Source organism: Elephas maximus, chromosome 12 (assembly GCF_024166365.1).
Source record: "Elephas maximus indicus isolate mEleMax1 chromosome 12, mEleMax1 primary haplotype, whole genome shotgun sequence".
Classification (NCBI taxonomy): domain Eukaryota; kingdom Metazoa; phylum Chordata; class Mammalia; order Proboscidea; family Elephantidae; genus Elephas; species Elephas maximus.
The window spans coordinates 33,709,030-33,723,827 of NC_064830.1; the positions used below are offsets into that span (position 1 = coordinate 33,709,030).

General features: G+C 46.9%; 1 protein-coding gene across 5 annotated transcripts in view; it reads left to right on the forward strand.

Moving 5' to 3' along the window:
* Nucleotides 1-10,777: 10,777 nt before the first annotated feature.
* The window catches only part of KCNS3 (potassium voltage-gated channel modifier subfamily S member 3), a 112,849-nt gene continuing 108,828 nt past the window's right edge, over nucleotides 10,778-14,798 (forward strand). For 4 of the 5 annotated variants that reach the window (XM_049903894.1, XM_049903892.1, XM_049903887.1 and 1 more), the window contains exon 1: nucleotides 10,778-10,955. The gene's annotated coding sequence lies outside the window, so the exon portion shown is untranslated. Of the gene's footprint in view, nucleotides 10,956-11,917; nucleotides 12,659-14,798 lie in introns of those variants that run through there. The other variant, XM_049903888.1, reaches the window with a different exon arrangement.

Consider the following 14,798-nt stretch of genomic DNA (forward strand, 5'->3'; position numbering starts at 1 on the left):
TTGATACACAAAATAAAGGATATCATTTGTGGGTATGATGGTGTGTTTAAAAAACCATCTATACAAGACCAAAGGGTTAACGATTACTCTAAAGCAAAGATGAGAAGATAAGGGGGACATGGAAACTAGAGTACTGGAAACAGAACAACCAGGGTGCAATTAAAGAGAATGTTGACACATTGTGAGAAGTGTAATTAATGTTGCTGAACAATTTGTGCAGAAATTGTCCAGTGGAAACCAAATTTGGTGTGTTTCATCAAAAGCACAATAAAATATTACTTAAAAAAAGAGATATAGAAGAAGAAACTATTGAGCAGAAGAGGCCTTGTACGAGTTGATGAAGATAATACACCATATTATTTTCCATATTATTGGAGGAGTATGATTACCCACTGCTGTGGAGTCGATTCCGACTCATAGTGACCCTATAAGCAGAGTAGAACTGCTTCATAGAGTTTCCAAGGAGCAATTGGTGGATTTGAACTGCGGACACGCTTAACCACTGTGAGTAGGAATCGACTCAACGGCAACAGGTTTGGTTTTTCTGGTTTATGATTAATTAAACCCTCTGCATGCGAGCAAAGGAAAAAAAAAAAGGAAACAAAGCAAGATGGATAAGTCAGTACAGCTGACTGGCTCTCATAAGTAATTCTAGCTGCATTTAAAGAGGAAGCGTGGGATGCGTTGGAGACAGAGTAACCTGCCAGTTACTGCCAGCAGATAGCAGGGCACTTACTGCCCACCTTGCTCTTCCAGAAAGATCTTTTGGTTCCTTCTCACTGTCATATCTTGATGAAGTGAAATCTCATTATTCAGGTGAAAAAGTTGTGATTTTTCAAGGGAAACTTTCATAGAAAAGGAAAATTACAAAATATGTGGAGCAGAAAGACACTCAGAGAAATTGTGTTTACAGAGGGTTTTTTTTTTTTTTTTAATCCTAAGAAAATAGCATTCTAGTCACTGAGCTGCTGCTGACCCTGTGTCTGGACTGCTGGTCTTGGGCTCCCTTCTTTACCCCAAACAAGCTTCTCTGCCCTGACCTCACACTCTGTACCCACCTGAGGAGTGTGCTCGTGGCAGAAGTTACCTACAGGCACTTTAAGGAGATGGCCAGTTCCAGAGGAATGCCCCTTTCTTTCAGAGATATGACCAAAGGTTCTACCCCTACAGATATAACCAAATGATGCCATGTGTAGCCCTCCTATGTATGATATTTGCATTTTGACATGGGCCTTCTGGAGACACCTGAGAGGACTTTAAGGTCTGTGTTGTTGGATATGGGGTAGGGATGTCATTTGAACAATTTTAGAATCCTTCACATCACAATGATGGCCATTTTTATTTCCTTCCCTCCCCCAACCATGGGGTCACACTAGACCTATTGTTCTTTATGTCATCACAGAGCAGGGCAGTGAGTTTCCTGGTTCTTGGAGACAAGGCTAAGGGAAGGCGCCATCCCAAAGCTATTGAATGGATTCTGGCAGCACAGGGCATTTTCAGAATGTGGAACCTAAAGGCAAGGATGAGTGTGACATCTTCTTCCCTGTACTTCAGCAGATGGGTACTCTATTGCTTCATATGAAGTTCATCTGTGAGCAACAGAGAATCCAAATAGCAATGACTTAAGAGTATTGTCTTCTCATGTAAATACAGGCAGTCCAGTGCTGTTAAAGCAGGGCTTGGAACTCGTCCATTCTGGTTCAAATCCCTGCTGAGAATTAGCATTTGTAACAAGTTCCCTGCTGAGAATTTGCATTTCCACCCCAGATACACTAAATCAGAATCTACATTTTAACAAGATCCCTAGGTGATTCTTATGTATAATTTCCTGGCTTGTTAGAAATGCAAATTCTAAGCAGGGGTTCTAACTGGACCGAGCTGGTTCCATGCCCTGTATTAAAGAGACCTAGGTCCCTTCCATCTACTTGCTCTGCCTTCCTAATCACACAGTTTCTACTTGTGGGTCCGGATGTGTACTCCAGATTCAGCTATCTTCTCGGTACTCCAGAGAGCAAGAAGGTAGAAAAAAGGAGGGGAAGGGCACTCCCCATTTCCGTTGAAGACACTTTGTAGAAGCTGAACTTGCCACTTCCACTGACGTCCCATTGTAAAGAACTCAGTCATATGTTCTTTCCTAGTTGCATGGGAGGCTAAGACATTGACTTTATTCTGGACATCAGTGTACCTACTAGGATGACCAACTATCTTATTTCTCTGGACTTGGGAAGGGGGTTCCTGGGACACAGGAGTTTCAGTTTTAAAAGGAAACAGTCCCAAGAAAACTAAGATAAGTTGGTCACCTTAATACCCAGGTAACTTTTGGGAATACTGTTTACTGAGGAAGCAGAAGAGAATAGATCATGGGACTGCACCTAGCAGTCTCTACCATGGGGATATTCTTCATTATTCAATTTGGAAATGAAGGGTAAGCTCTAAGTTCCATCACACCAATTAAGGTTATAAGGGTACAGAACTCCCCTCAAAGGAAAAACCATGAGGTTGTAAGACATGGCCTTTGGTGACCATCTGGGTTAGCTTTTCTGCACCCTCCCATGCAATATATATGCCTTAGTTCATCCATCCATCCATCCATCCATCCATCCATCCATCCATCCATCCATCCATCCATCCATCCATCCATCCATCCATCCATCCATCCACTCTTTCATACTTAGAGCATCCACTGAGCAATATACAGAGATAAATAATACCACAGAGTTCCTGCCCTCAAGGAGACTCAATCCATATAGGTACAGGAGTACAACTATAATAGGCAATTTGTACAAAGTATAATGGGGCCAAGAGGGACCAACTACATTTTGGTTCTTGAAGTAGAGAACATTTCACAGAGCAGGTGACATTGTGCTTGATGTTACATAGGCATTTTCTAAATAGGGAAGGGAGGCATTATAGGAACAGGGCACAGGTAATGCAAAGACCCAGAACAGTGGAAAGATGGTTCCACTCTGTTAGGGTGGAATGTTAAGGAGGTTCTGTGTGTGTTTGTGTTTTGGAGGTAGGGATGGATGTGGGGAATGAGTAAGGGAGAGAGAGGGGTGTGAAATATAGCTGAAAAGGTAAACTATGGCCAGATTATGAGCAATCTGGAAGTCCATTTTTTGAGGTATTTATTTTTCCCCTTATACTTATCTAGTTCTTTTAATATATGATATTCTGTGTGTGTGTGTGTGTGCTTTAGATGAAGGTTTACAGAGCAGATTAATTTCTCATTAAACATTTAATATACATATTGTTTCCTGGCATTGGTTGCCAACTCCACAACATGTCAACACTCTCCCCTTCTCAACCTTGGGTTCCCCATTTCCATTCGTCCAGCTTTCCTGTCTCCTCCTGCCTTCTTGTCCTTGCATCGGGGCCGGTATGACCATTTAGCCTCATATATAAGGTTGAGCTACAGGTATTATTGTTTGTTTTATGGGCCTGTTTAATCTTTGGCTGAAGGGTTAACCTCAAGAGTGACTTCAGAACTGGGTTAAAAGGGTGTCTGGAGGCCATATTCTCAGGGTTTCTTCCGTCTGTCAGACCAGTAAATCTGGTCTTTTCTTGTGAGTTAGAATTTTGGTTTACATTTTTCTCCAGCTCTGTCTAGGACCCTCTATTGTGACCCCTGTCAGAGCAGTCAGTGGTGGTAGCCAGGCATCACCTAGTTGTACTGGACTCAGTCTGGTGGAAGTTGTGGTAGGTGTGGTTCATTAGTCCTTTGGACTAACCTTTCCCTTGTATCTTGGACTTCATTCTCCCTTGCTCCAAATGGGGTGGGACTAGTGGAATATCTTAGATGGCAGCTCACAAGCCTTTAAGACCCCAGGCACTACCCACCAAAGTAGGATGTACAACATTTTCTTTATAAACTATGTTATACCCATTGAACTAGATGTCCCCCAAGACCGTGGTCCCTAGCCCTCAGCCCAGTAATTCAGTCCCTCAGGGAATTTGGATGTGTCTATAAAGCTTCTTTGACCTTGCCTTGGTCAAGTTATGCTGACTTCCCCAGTATTGTGTACTGTCTTCACCAAAACTACCACTTATATTGTCTAGTTAGCGTTTTTCCCTCCCCACCCCTCTCCTCCCTAGTAACCACCAAAGATTGTTTCTGTGTGTAAACCTTTTCATGAGTTTTTATAATAGTGGTCTCATACAGTATTTGTCTTTTTGTGATTGGCTTATTTCACTCTGCATAGTGCCCTCCAGATTCATTCATGTTGTGAGATGCTTTGCAGATTCATCATTGTTCTTTATTGTGTAGTATTCCATTGTGTGTATATACCATGGTTTGTTTATCCATTCCTCTGTTAATGGGCACTTAGGCTATTTCTATCTTTTTGCTGTTGTGCATAATGCTTCAATGAACATGGGTGTGCATGTTTATTCATGTGACAGCTCTTATTTCTCTAGGATATATTCCTAGGAGTGGGATTGCTGAATCTTATGGTATTTTTATTTCTAGCTTTTTAAGGAAGCACCATATTGTTTTCCAAAATGGTTGTACCATGTTACATTCTCACCAGCAGTGCATAAGAGTTCCAATCTCCCCAGTCTCTCCAACATTTGTTATTTTCTGTTTTTTTGATTTGTGCCAGAGATGGGTGAGATGGGTCTCTCACTGTAGTTTTGATTTGTATTTCTCTAATGGCTAGTGGGAAACCTTGGTGGCATAGTGGTTAAGCACTACAGCTGCTAACCAAAGGGTCGGCAGTTTGAATCCGCCAGGCGCTCCTTGGAAACTCTATGCGGCAGTTCTACTCTGTCCTATAGGGTCGCTATGAGTCAGAATCGACTTGATGGCACTGGGTTTGGTTTTTTTTGGAATGGCTAGTGATCGGAAGCATTGTCTCATGTGTCTGTTAGCTGCTTGAATGTCTTCTTTGGTGAAGTGTCTGTTCACATCCTTTGCTCGTTTTTTAATTGGGTTATTTGTCTTTTTGTTGTAGAGGTGTTGGATTTTCATATAGATTTTAGAGATTAGACGCTTGTTGGATTTGTCATAGCCAATTTTTTTTCCCCAGTCTGTAGGTTTTCTTTTTACTCTTTTTGTGCAATCTTTTGTGTTTAAGTTTTAGAAGATCCCAGTTATTTAACTTATCTTCTTGTTTGTGTATTGTTAGTTATGGTTTGCATACTATTTATGCCACATTTTAAGGGCCTCTAGATTTGACCCTATTTTTTCTTCTATGATCTTTATAATTTTTGGTTTTATATTTAGGTCTTTGATCCATTTTGAATTAGTTTTTGTGCATGGTGCGAAGCATGGGTCCTGTTTCATTTTTTTTTACAGATGGACGTCCAGTTTTGCCAGCACCGTTTGTTTGAAAGACTGTGTTTTCCCCATTTAATGGACTTTGGGTCTTTGTCAAAGATCAGGTGACCGTAGGTTGATGGATTTACATCTGGGTTCTTGATTCTGTTCCATTGGTCAATGTGTCTGTCGTCGTACTAGTACCAGGCTGTTTTGACTACCTTAGCTGTATAGTAGCTTCTGAGGTCAGGTAGTATGAGGCCTCCTACTTTATTCTTTTTCTTCAATAGTGCTTTACTTATCCAGGACCTGTTTCCTTCCCATATAGAGTTAATGATTAGTGTTTGGGGTATTTTTATGGCCTGACTTCTCAGACAGAGCCTTTAATATACGAAAGCGCATTATGAATATCTGCAAGTGGGATGTAGTGTGCACTTGCCCAAAGCCTTTTGATCACGATAGAGGTGTTCTGTGGAATTCACCTTGGGAAATGTTCGAGGTCCTCAGAGAGCAACTCCAAGTCCCTAAAGAGAGAGACATAGGCTGTATTCCATCAGAAGGTTTTTATTTCTTTAATAATTTATTAACTGTCTCCTTTTATCTGTAGAAACATAAAGCTTTTAGATCTGGCACAGAACTTAAAGATCATCTAGTCCAAACCCACACCGCCAAAGAGGCAGTATTACTGAGCTGATCGGGGTGGAGGAGGATTAGGATTCAGGACTTTGGGCTTCAAGACTGTTTTAGGTATCTAACGGTGCTATAACAGAAATAGCACAAGTGGGTGGCTTTAACAAACAGAAATTTATTTTCTTACAGTTTAGGAGGCTAGAAGTCCGAATTCAGGGCGCTAACTCTAGGGGAAGGCTTTCTCTCTCTATTGGCCCTGGGGGAAGGGCTTCGTTTCTCTTTAGCTTCTGTTCCTTGGCTCCTCTCTGCTTGCTTAATCTGCTTTTATATCTCAAAAGGGACTGATTTAAGACACACCCTACAGGAATATTGCCTCATTAACACAACAAAGAAAACCCATTCCCAAATGGGATTATAACCACTACAACCAAACCCATTGGTGTTGAGTCCATTCCAACCCCTAGTGACCCTATAGGACAGAGTAGAGCTGCCCCAGGGGGTTTCCAAGGCTATAATCTTTATGGAAGCAGACTGTCACATCTTTCTTCTGAGGAGCAGCTGGTGGGTTCAAACAAGCCACTGACCTTTCGGTTAGCACCTGAGTGCTTAACCACTGTGCCACAGGGGTTAGGATTTAGAACACTTATTTTTGGCGGACATAATTCAATCCATGGAAACCCTGGTGGCGTAGTGGTTAAGTTCTATGGCTGCTAACCAAAGGGTCAGCAGTTCAAATCCGTCAGGCGCTCCTTGGAAACTCTGTGGGGCAGTTCTACCCTGTCTTATATGGTTGCTATGAGTCAGAATCGACTCGACGGCACTGGGTTTGGGTTTAATTCAATCCATAACAGAAACTATAAAGATGTAAGATACTTTCAATATAAAAATAATACAACAGGACAGTGGAAATAAGCATATAAATAATTTTGTGAAGGGAGAGTGATCATTGCAGCCATCCATAATCTGGAATAAAAGCATGCTAGTTAATTAAGAACTAAATTTAATCATGAGCTGCCTGGCTTGCAAGCAAAGAGGGAAACATGGTGCTTTGAATGCTTTCTTTTAACCTGACAAGGTAGCACAGAAACAAAGGACTTAAGTTCCCATCAGGAGCAGATGAAACTGAGCAGCCCCAAGGCGGAGGTTTCAGTAATTTACAAGCAGACCCTATAAAAGGTCCTGGAAATTCAGTCTTCAAGGAGATCATTATCAAGGGGAAGATGTTGTTAGCTGCCGTCCCATCAGCCCTGACTAATGGTGACCCCATCTACGAGGGAACAAAATGCTGCCCAGACCTGCACAATCTCTATGGTTGGTTGTGGATCTGATTGTTGTGATCCATAGGATTGTCACTGACTGATTTTTGGAAGTAAATCACCAGACATTTCTTCCTAGTCCATCTTAGTCTAGAAGTTCTGCTGAAACCTGTTCAGCATCACAGCAACATGCACTAAGAGATGTGTGGTGGCTGGGCATGAGGCTCCTTGGCTGGGAATTGAACGGAATCCTCCGCATGGAAGGCAAGATTTGTACTACTAAACCACCACTGCCCCTAGTGGAAGATAGAGGCAGGTTAAACAATTAAAATCCAATATGGCGGGTGCTATGAAAAAGGAAAGCAAAGGGTGCTGAGGGAACATGGGTAGAAGACACATAACCCAAGATGGGAAAGGTGGTTTCCCAGAAGGTGGTGATTTTTAATTGAATGGTGTCCTAAGGGAGAGAACTTTGTTGAGCAAAGAAAGGCCTGGTGGTTGGGAAGAGCATATCCAGCAGAGGATGACTGCTGTCAATACAGGGAGGTATGAAAAAGCCAGGTGGTTTGGGGGAATTTCAAGTGTTCCATAAATTCAGATTGGCTGGAGAGACCTTCAGGCTGCTGGTAGAGTGTTGTGAATAAGAGGTACCAACAGAATAAATATTAACCATGATTATTAACACCCCCTCACTCTCCACCTTACTACCATCGGTTAGAGCATCTTTATTCTGACCGGTAGACTTGTTCCAATCGAAAAAGAAAATTGGTACTTTCCTTATCTCCAGTGATGACGCCCCGCTGAGCTTCTGTCACTTGGAGTTTAGTGAGAATGAAAGATCAAGGGTAGGTTTGGATGAGGAGAAGGAAGGGGTACATGGATGAGTGGGTAGGCGGGTATGAGAAAAAAACCCGTTGCCATTTAGTCGATTCTGACTCATAGCGAACCCTATAGGACAGAGTAGAACTGCCCCACAGAGTTTCCAAGGAGTGCCTGGCTGATTTGAACTGCTGACCTTTTGGTTAGCAGCCATAGCACTTAACTACTACGCCACCAGGGTTTCCAGGGTATGAGAAGGAGACTTAAAAAAGCGGAAAGTGACCAGAGCAAGGAGGACATGGAGGCCTGGAAGAGTCTGCACCCACTCCACGTTTGCTTGGGATGTCTCCGCTCACTCTGCAAATCCTCTTGGAAACACATGGAGGAATAAGCGCCATTGTCAGTTGATCATTAACCCCTTACAGGTGACTGGTTTGCCAAGGTGTTTTCTTGTGGGGATAGTTAATAAAGGGGGCACGGAATGTCATATCATGTGGCCTAAGGACATTTTGAAGAGGGAGGAGATGGGTGTGTGGAGGGAAAAAAACAGGCAGGTGAGGGCATGTCCTGTGGTGATGGAGATGAGATGGAGGTCAGAGAAGGGGCTATAGGTGCAGAGGGTGTGTGTGTAGGAGTGAATTCGGCACTTTGCCTAGGCTCAACCTTGAGGAACTTTCAGGGGTGAACTTTCAGACAGCAGACATGCTTTACAGTCCATGTACTGCTTTCACGTCTTTTATTTCATTTGCTTCTTCCAACCACACTGTGAGGCAGGAACTTTTCTTATTCTATAGATGAGGAAGTCAGGTCTGAAAGGCTAAATGACTTGCTCACAGGGTTACCCACAAGGTGCAGCAGGATGAGAAGCCCAGTCTATCTGACTCACCAATCTGTACCCTATACCCCTCAATATGCTCAAGGTGGCAGCCCACCCCTCTGCCCCCTGCTCTCACAGATGCCACAAAGGGCTCTTTCTGACTCCCACCATGCATGCCCTCCCTCCAGTTCACATGTGCCATCCAGATCCCACAAGAAGGACCTTACTCCCTGACTCTTCTGCACTGCAGATGCCTCCTGCAGTGCTTAGAGATTCTGAACATATTTCGTTTCCAAGTAAACAATGCTGGACTTTTCGGATACCTTGTAGATTTAAAAATGATTAAATGGCTAACTGCTGGGATAGATTTAGGGGATGGAAGAGTTCTTCAAAGTGCTCATAAAATGTGTACACATTTTTTAGAATAGTCTTAGGTTTTATGTTAAAGATGAATTGTGCATAAAAATTACCTTCTTCAGGCCTTTGAACGCAGCAGTGTAGACAAATGCTTTGCACCGTCTTCCACAGGAGTGGGTAAAGGCTTGGGGGAACCAAAGAACCATGAGATTAGGGGCAGAGGGGCTCAAAATACCTGTTTCCCACCTACTTGTATCCCCCTTATTTTCCATAAGCCAAATGAAAATCCTGGAGTCTGGTGGTCTCCAGGCCCTGAGGGTCTTATGCTTTAGCTTCTCCTTTGCCTTTCCTACCTGCCACCACCCTCTCCTTTCCACCAAACCTCCCTCTACGGTGCAGGTTCCACCTCTTCTTTGAAGCCCACCAGCTACTGTAAACACTGGTCCTTTTTCTCTGACTCGGAATGAGGGTCTTGATCAAACAAAGAATAATTAGAAAATCCAAAGACGCCACCCAGTACTTTGATGAGAGCAGAGAAAGTGTCTTTCACCTTTTTGATACGATCCTTCCGCCACCCCCCACCCCTCCTGTGCCTGGCTCCGGGCCTGAAACTTAAATACCTTGGTCTTACTGGTGCTAGCCAGAGGTGAGTGGTCAGCAGGGGCGGGTTGAGGGCAGCTGGCAGAGAGCGTGATGTGGGGCGGGGACCCAAGGAACACTGGGCGCCGTAGGCTCCGGAGGCAGCTGGCTCAGGAGAATTATTGCAAGTCTGCACAACTTAAAAATCTGCAGTTTGGGGGCGGGAGGGGGAGCTCGGGGGTGGCTTCCCGAGCGTCCCGTTTCTTGTCGGGGCTGTTCACTGAGCGTTCTTGCTCAGTGCAGAGAGGGCGGCGATGCCTTCTGGACCACACGCCGCCCTCGCCGGGGAACTGATTTGCTCACCACCTCGGCCAAAGGCATCTTCCTCTGACCCCGCTTCCGCCCGCCTGTCCTCTGGACCCGATCGATCCCCTTCTGCTCCGTGCATATGTCCAGCCATCTCTTCCGACTTGGTAAGTCTAGGAATTGCGCGTGTAGACCGCCTTGTTCTGCCCTGTGCCTGAGTCTTCCGTTAGCCGGGCTCGTGGTAAACAGGCTGGAGCAGGGGTTGTTTCTTCCTTCGCACTTTGTTTTAAAACAAGTTGGGGTCTCGCGACTTCCTAAATCTCTGCAAATCTGCAAATTGTCGCTTGCGCCGCGACTTTAGAGATGGGACTGACGATCCTCCGGGGCCACGGAGGAGGCCGCCCGCCTTCGGCGGGGTCGCGGCGCTCCCAGTCCCGGAGGGTGCGCAGGTGGGAGGCGCGGGGCGCGCTCCAGCTCCCACCCCGACAGGGCCGGCCGCTCTGGGGGTGACTCTGCACGTGGGCCTCGGCGGGGACGCGCTCCCCTCAGTGCCGCCCCTCCGTCCGTCCATCCGTCCTCCTGTCGGTCGGTCTGAGCCGGGCAACCGGTAACTCCCGGCTCCCGAGAGCCTCGCCCTCAGCCCTGGGCTCCCGGGGCTGCGGGCCCGACGCCAGGCGACGAGCGCAGCGGAGACCAATTGGGTGGCGGCCGAGTGGCCGGCCCCGCCCCGCCTCGCCCCGCCTCGCCGCTCCGGGGAGCCGCGCTCCCGCCAAGCTCCGCCGGCTGGGACGGATAGACAGACGCACGGCCGGCCGCCCGTTCTCCTCGCCGCCGCCGCGCCGGACGCGGGGCCGCGCGGCGAGGCCTGATCCCTGCAGCGCGGGCCGGCGGCGTCGCAGAGCGGAGGGAGCCAGACGCGCCCGGACTCCTGCAGGTACCTGCTTCTGTCTCCACTTCCCCGCGCGCTCTGGCCGCTTGTCTGTGAGACCCCGCAACTTTACCGCATCTTCTCCCGCCTTTTGCTACCCCAGTTTCCTGCGTGACCCAGGTCACGGGTGCACCACCTCGCAGGTCTACGTCTGCAGGGGGACTTGGCATCCTACTGGGCACCAGTCTCGCGGCACTCCCCTTCCTCAGGTCCCTTGAGCCCGCCGTCGCTGGAGCCCTGAGGCTCCGCCTGTTGCTGGAGCTGAGGGCAGCCGAGACGGTGTCTGGGTCTCTGTAAAAGCCGCGTGGAAGTCAGCTCTCAGGGCCGAGGTTTGGGGGTTAGGGTAGGATGGAGGAACGACAAGAGGAGGGAGAATCCTTGAACTGGAGGGAAAGGCGGAATCTCGCGTAGGGGCATCCCCGGGGCGTTTCCTTGGCCGGGAAGCCCTTCCTTCCCTTCCTCGAGAGGAGGTGCTTTCCTGGCGAATGTAAGTGCTTCCCGGGCCGCCAGCTCCGCCTTCTTCCCTGGCATTCCTCCCCTCCCCTTTGCCCGCAGCGGTTCAAGGAGCTCCGCGACAGTCGCAAGGAGGAGCGCACCTAGGGCCTTTACCTTGGTGCAGCGCTGCGCCCAGGGGCTGCCAGTGCGCTCTGGATGGGGGCGGCTTGGGGCTTGACGGGCGGGTGTCCAGTCGTCCGCGGACTCTCCGTGTTTGGATCAGGGGTAGTGGTGGGGATATCTGCTCCGGGGTCGGGAACTTCTCTTTCCGGCGACGGGCTGGGTGGCTGCCGGACCTCTTGGGGTGACGAGGCTGGCAAGCCAGCCAGACTTGCCGGCAGGGGCCGCGGCGAGCTGGGCTGAGCGCCTTTCGCATTGCGGGGCTTTTCCTGCCCTCCCCCCCCCCCCCCCCCCCGCCGCGTGCTCTGTCCCTTTTGGGAAAGAAGCTCCTTTTGAGTGCTCGGTGTCTTCCTCGGCCGGGGAAGCCGAGCGCACAGCTCCAAGCCTAATTCGGGCGGCCCGCGGCTGGGGCAGAGAACAACAAGGAACCCCTCCCGCCCGCCAGGATGACCTGGGTGGGGGCTTGGGTTTGACATCGGGCGGGTGTGCCGGTGGAGAGAGAAGGTTCCTGCCTCTCTGGTTCTTTCACATTATTCTCTAAAGAGAGTGAGGCAGGTGGAGAAAACCAGATCCGAAACCTTACCCGTCTCTTTACATTATTTGCTTAAATGATTTGCATAACTATTTGCATAGAACTGTATAAATTACTCCTGGTTGTCCCCCTTTTTAGACTACTTGCCAGTACCTGCCCAGGTAAACAGGAAGCAGGCATTTTCCTGAGCACCTGTCCCCTCGGTAAGGGCACATGCCCAGGCACATCTCCCCACACATCTCCAGCTGGAAGGGGGCAGAGTTGCTTCTCTGATAAATTTGATATCAAGTGTAGGTCCCCCTTTTTGCCTGGGTTGTAAACTCCTTGAGGGCATTGATTCATTCAGAATGCATTTACAACCCTACACTGTAGCCAGGTCCTGGGCTCTGCCCTGTGGATAGGCAGTAGAAGATGACATGGTGTCAGTTCCCAGTCTAGTCCTTTCCTTCGTTTTTGCTCACTAGATTCCTTCCTTCTTCTGGTCTGATACTGTTTGTCGTTTCAGAACTAGGAATTGGCAATATTGGCACAGGGAACAGAAGGTGACATTGAAGTACTTAAGGTTTGTTAATACAAAGTGTGTTGTGACTGTTTTAAGGAGATTTGTGTTTGTTTTGTGTGTGTGTGTGTGTGTATGTGTGTGTGCATTTAAGAAAGAAGGGGAAGAATAGGGACTCCAGGTACCTCCTCTGTCTTGAATGAATTTTGCCATTCACTGTAATCTTTCATAGGCTTTAGTGGGTGCAGTGGGTATGTCCCTTTGTTCTATCACAGATCCCAGCCTGAGGTGTATTTGGCATTTGGGTCCTGGATACCAGAATAGTGTTAGTTTCAAGAGAGCAGGTACCCCAAGATTTTCCTTCACCTCCTTTACCTTTTTCTTCTTAATTTAAGTAGATAATACTGGCGCCTACTATATGTCAGATATTCTGCAGGGCATTATCTCATTTAATCCTCACAACAACCCCGTGAGGAAGTGTGGCTTGTGTCCTTGACAGTATTATTGTTGCAGAGCCAGTGATAGATGGGGCTTCCCTAGTTATATCCTGAGTCAGATGGGAGACCAGGAGGCTGGGGCTGGGTGATGCTTCCCTGACCTGCTGGCCACCTGGCTGGAGGTCTGCTTGCTAGCAGGGAAGGACAGCTGCCCAGGGAAGGTTAAGGCAGTGGGGAAGGAGTGTATGTCTGTTGTTCCTGCTTGCCAGGTGTCAGGATAGTAGAGCACAAAACACCCACAAGGAGACATCATAGAGAACAGACTAGGACGTGGGAAGACGGATTCCAACTGTGATTCTACCTCTTTATGACTCCTTCACTTAACATAAATTACATTGCTTTTCTGGGCGTCAGTCTCTTTAGCTACAAGAATATTGTTGTTGTTATCATTAGATGCTGTTGAGTAGGCTCTGACTCATGGCAACCCCATGTACCATAGAATGAAATGCTGCCCAGTCCTGCACCATCTCCATGATCACTGATGTGCTCAAGTCCATTGTTGTGGCCACTGTGTATTTTGAGTGCCCTTCAACCTCTTTCAGCACTATACTGGACAGTTTTCCGTTGTGGTCGATAGGGTTTTCATTGACTGATTTTTAGAAGTAGATCACCAGGCCTTTCTTCGTAGTCTGTTTTAGTCTGGAAACTCCGCTGAAACTCTTCCATCATGGGTGACCCTGCTGGCCTTTGAAATACTGGTGGCATAGTTTCCAGCATCATAACAATATACAAGCCACTAGACTACAACAAACTGACAGAAGGGTGGTGGTATAAGGCTATAGATCTCTAGTACTGTATTGTTACCCTGGGCTAGGCACCGCGCTAAAAACTATTCATTGATATTAATTCATTTCATCCTCAGGACAACTGTAGGGATGGGTTTTATTAGCCCATTTTAGATGAGGAAAAAGAGACAAACTGAGACACCTGTGCAAGGTCACACAGCTGGGGAAATGTGAAGCCAGGAGCTTTTCCTGGCCATCCTACTTCAGAGCCACTGGAAGATTCTGTCCTCCTTGTTTATTCCTATAGCCTTACACTTAGTAGGATCTCAGACCGAGTTTGTTAAATGGTAACGGTAGAGGTGGCTTGTGATTACCAAGTGACTTTTGAGCAACATGTCCTTGGCCTTAAAAAAAGCTTTGAAGACTGTGCTAGAAAAACGTTCTTTTTGCCTTTACCAAAATAGTCTGCTTTCCAATGGAGTTCTGCCCAGCTGGGTGGGAAAAATGAAGACAGACCATGAAGATCATGGGTTAAGCAAGCATTGTGGCTATTTCCAGAAAATGTGTTTAATACCAGTATGAGAAACCCAGAGAAAAATCATAGAACACTTTGCACTCTGAGTGAAATCTGTCAAATAAGTTAACCAGTATCCAACCCATAGGTGTTTATTGTGTGAGTGTCATGTGCCCTGTACTGCTGGCACCGAGGGTAGGCAGAATCCAAGACCTGGTCTATGAGCTTGAACTTACAGTGGAACTGGAGACTCAAGTCAATAAGCACAAAACAGGACAATAAAAGATACTAAATATTTAAAGACCAAAGAAGAATTGATGCATTTGAATTATAGTGTTGGTGGAGAATATTGAATATAACATGATTTGTCAGAAGAATGAACAAATCTGTGTTGGAAGAAGTATAGCCAGAATGCTTCTTAGAAGTGAGGATGGTGAGACTTCATCTCACATATTTGGACATCTTAT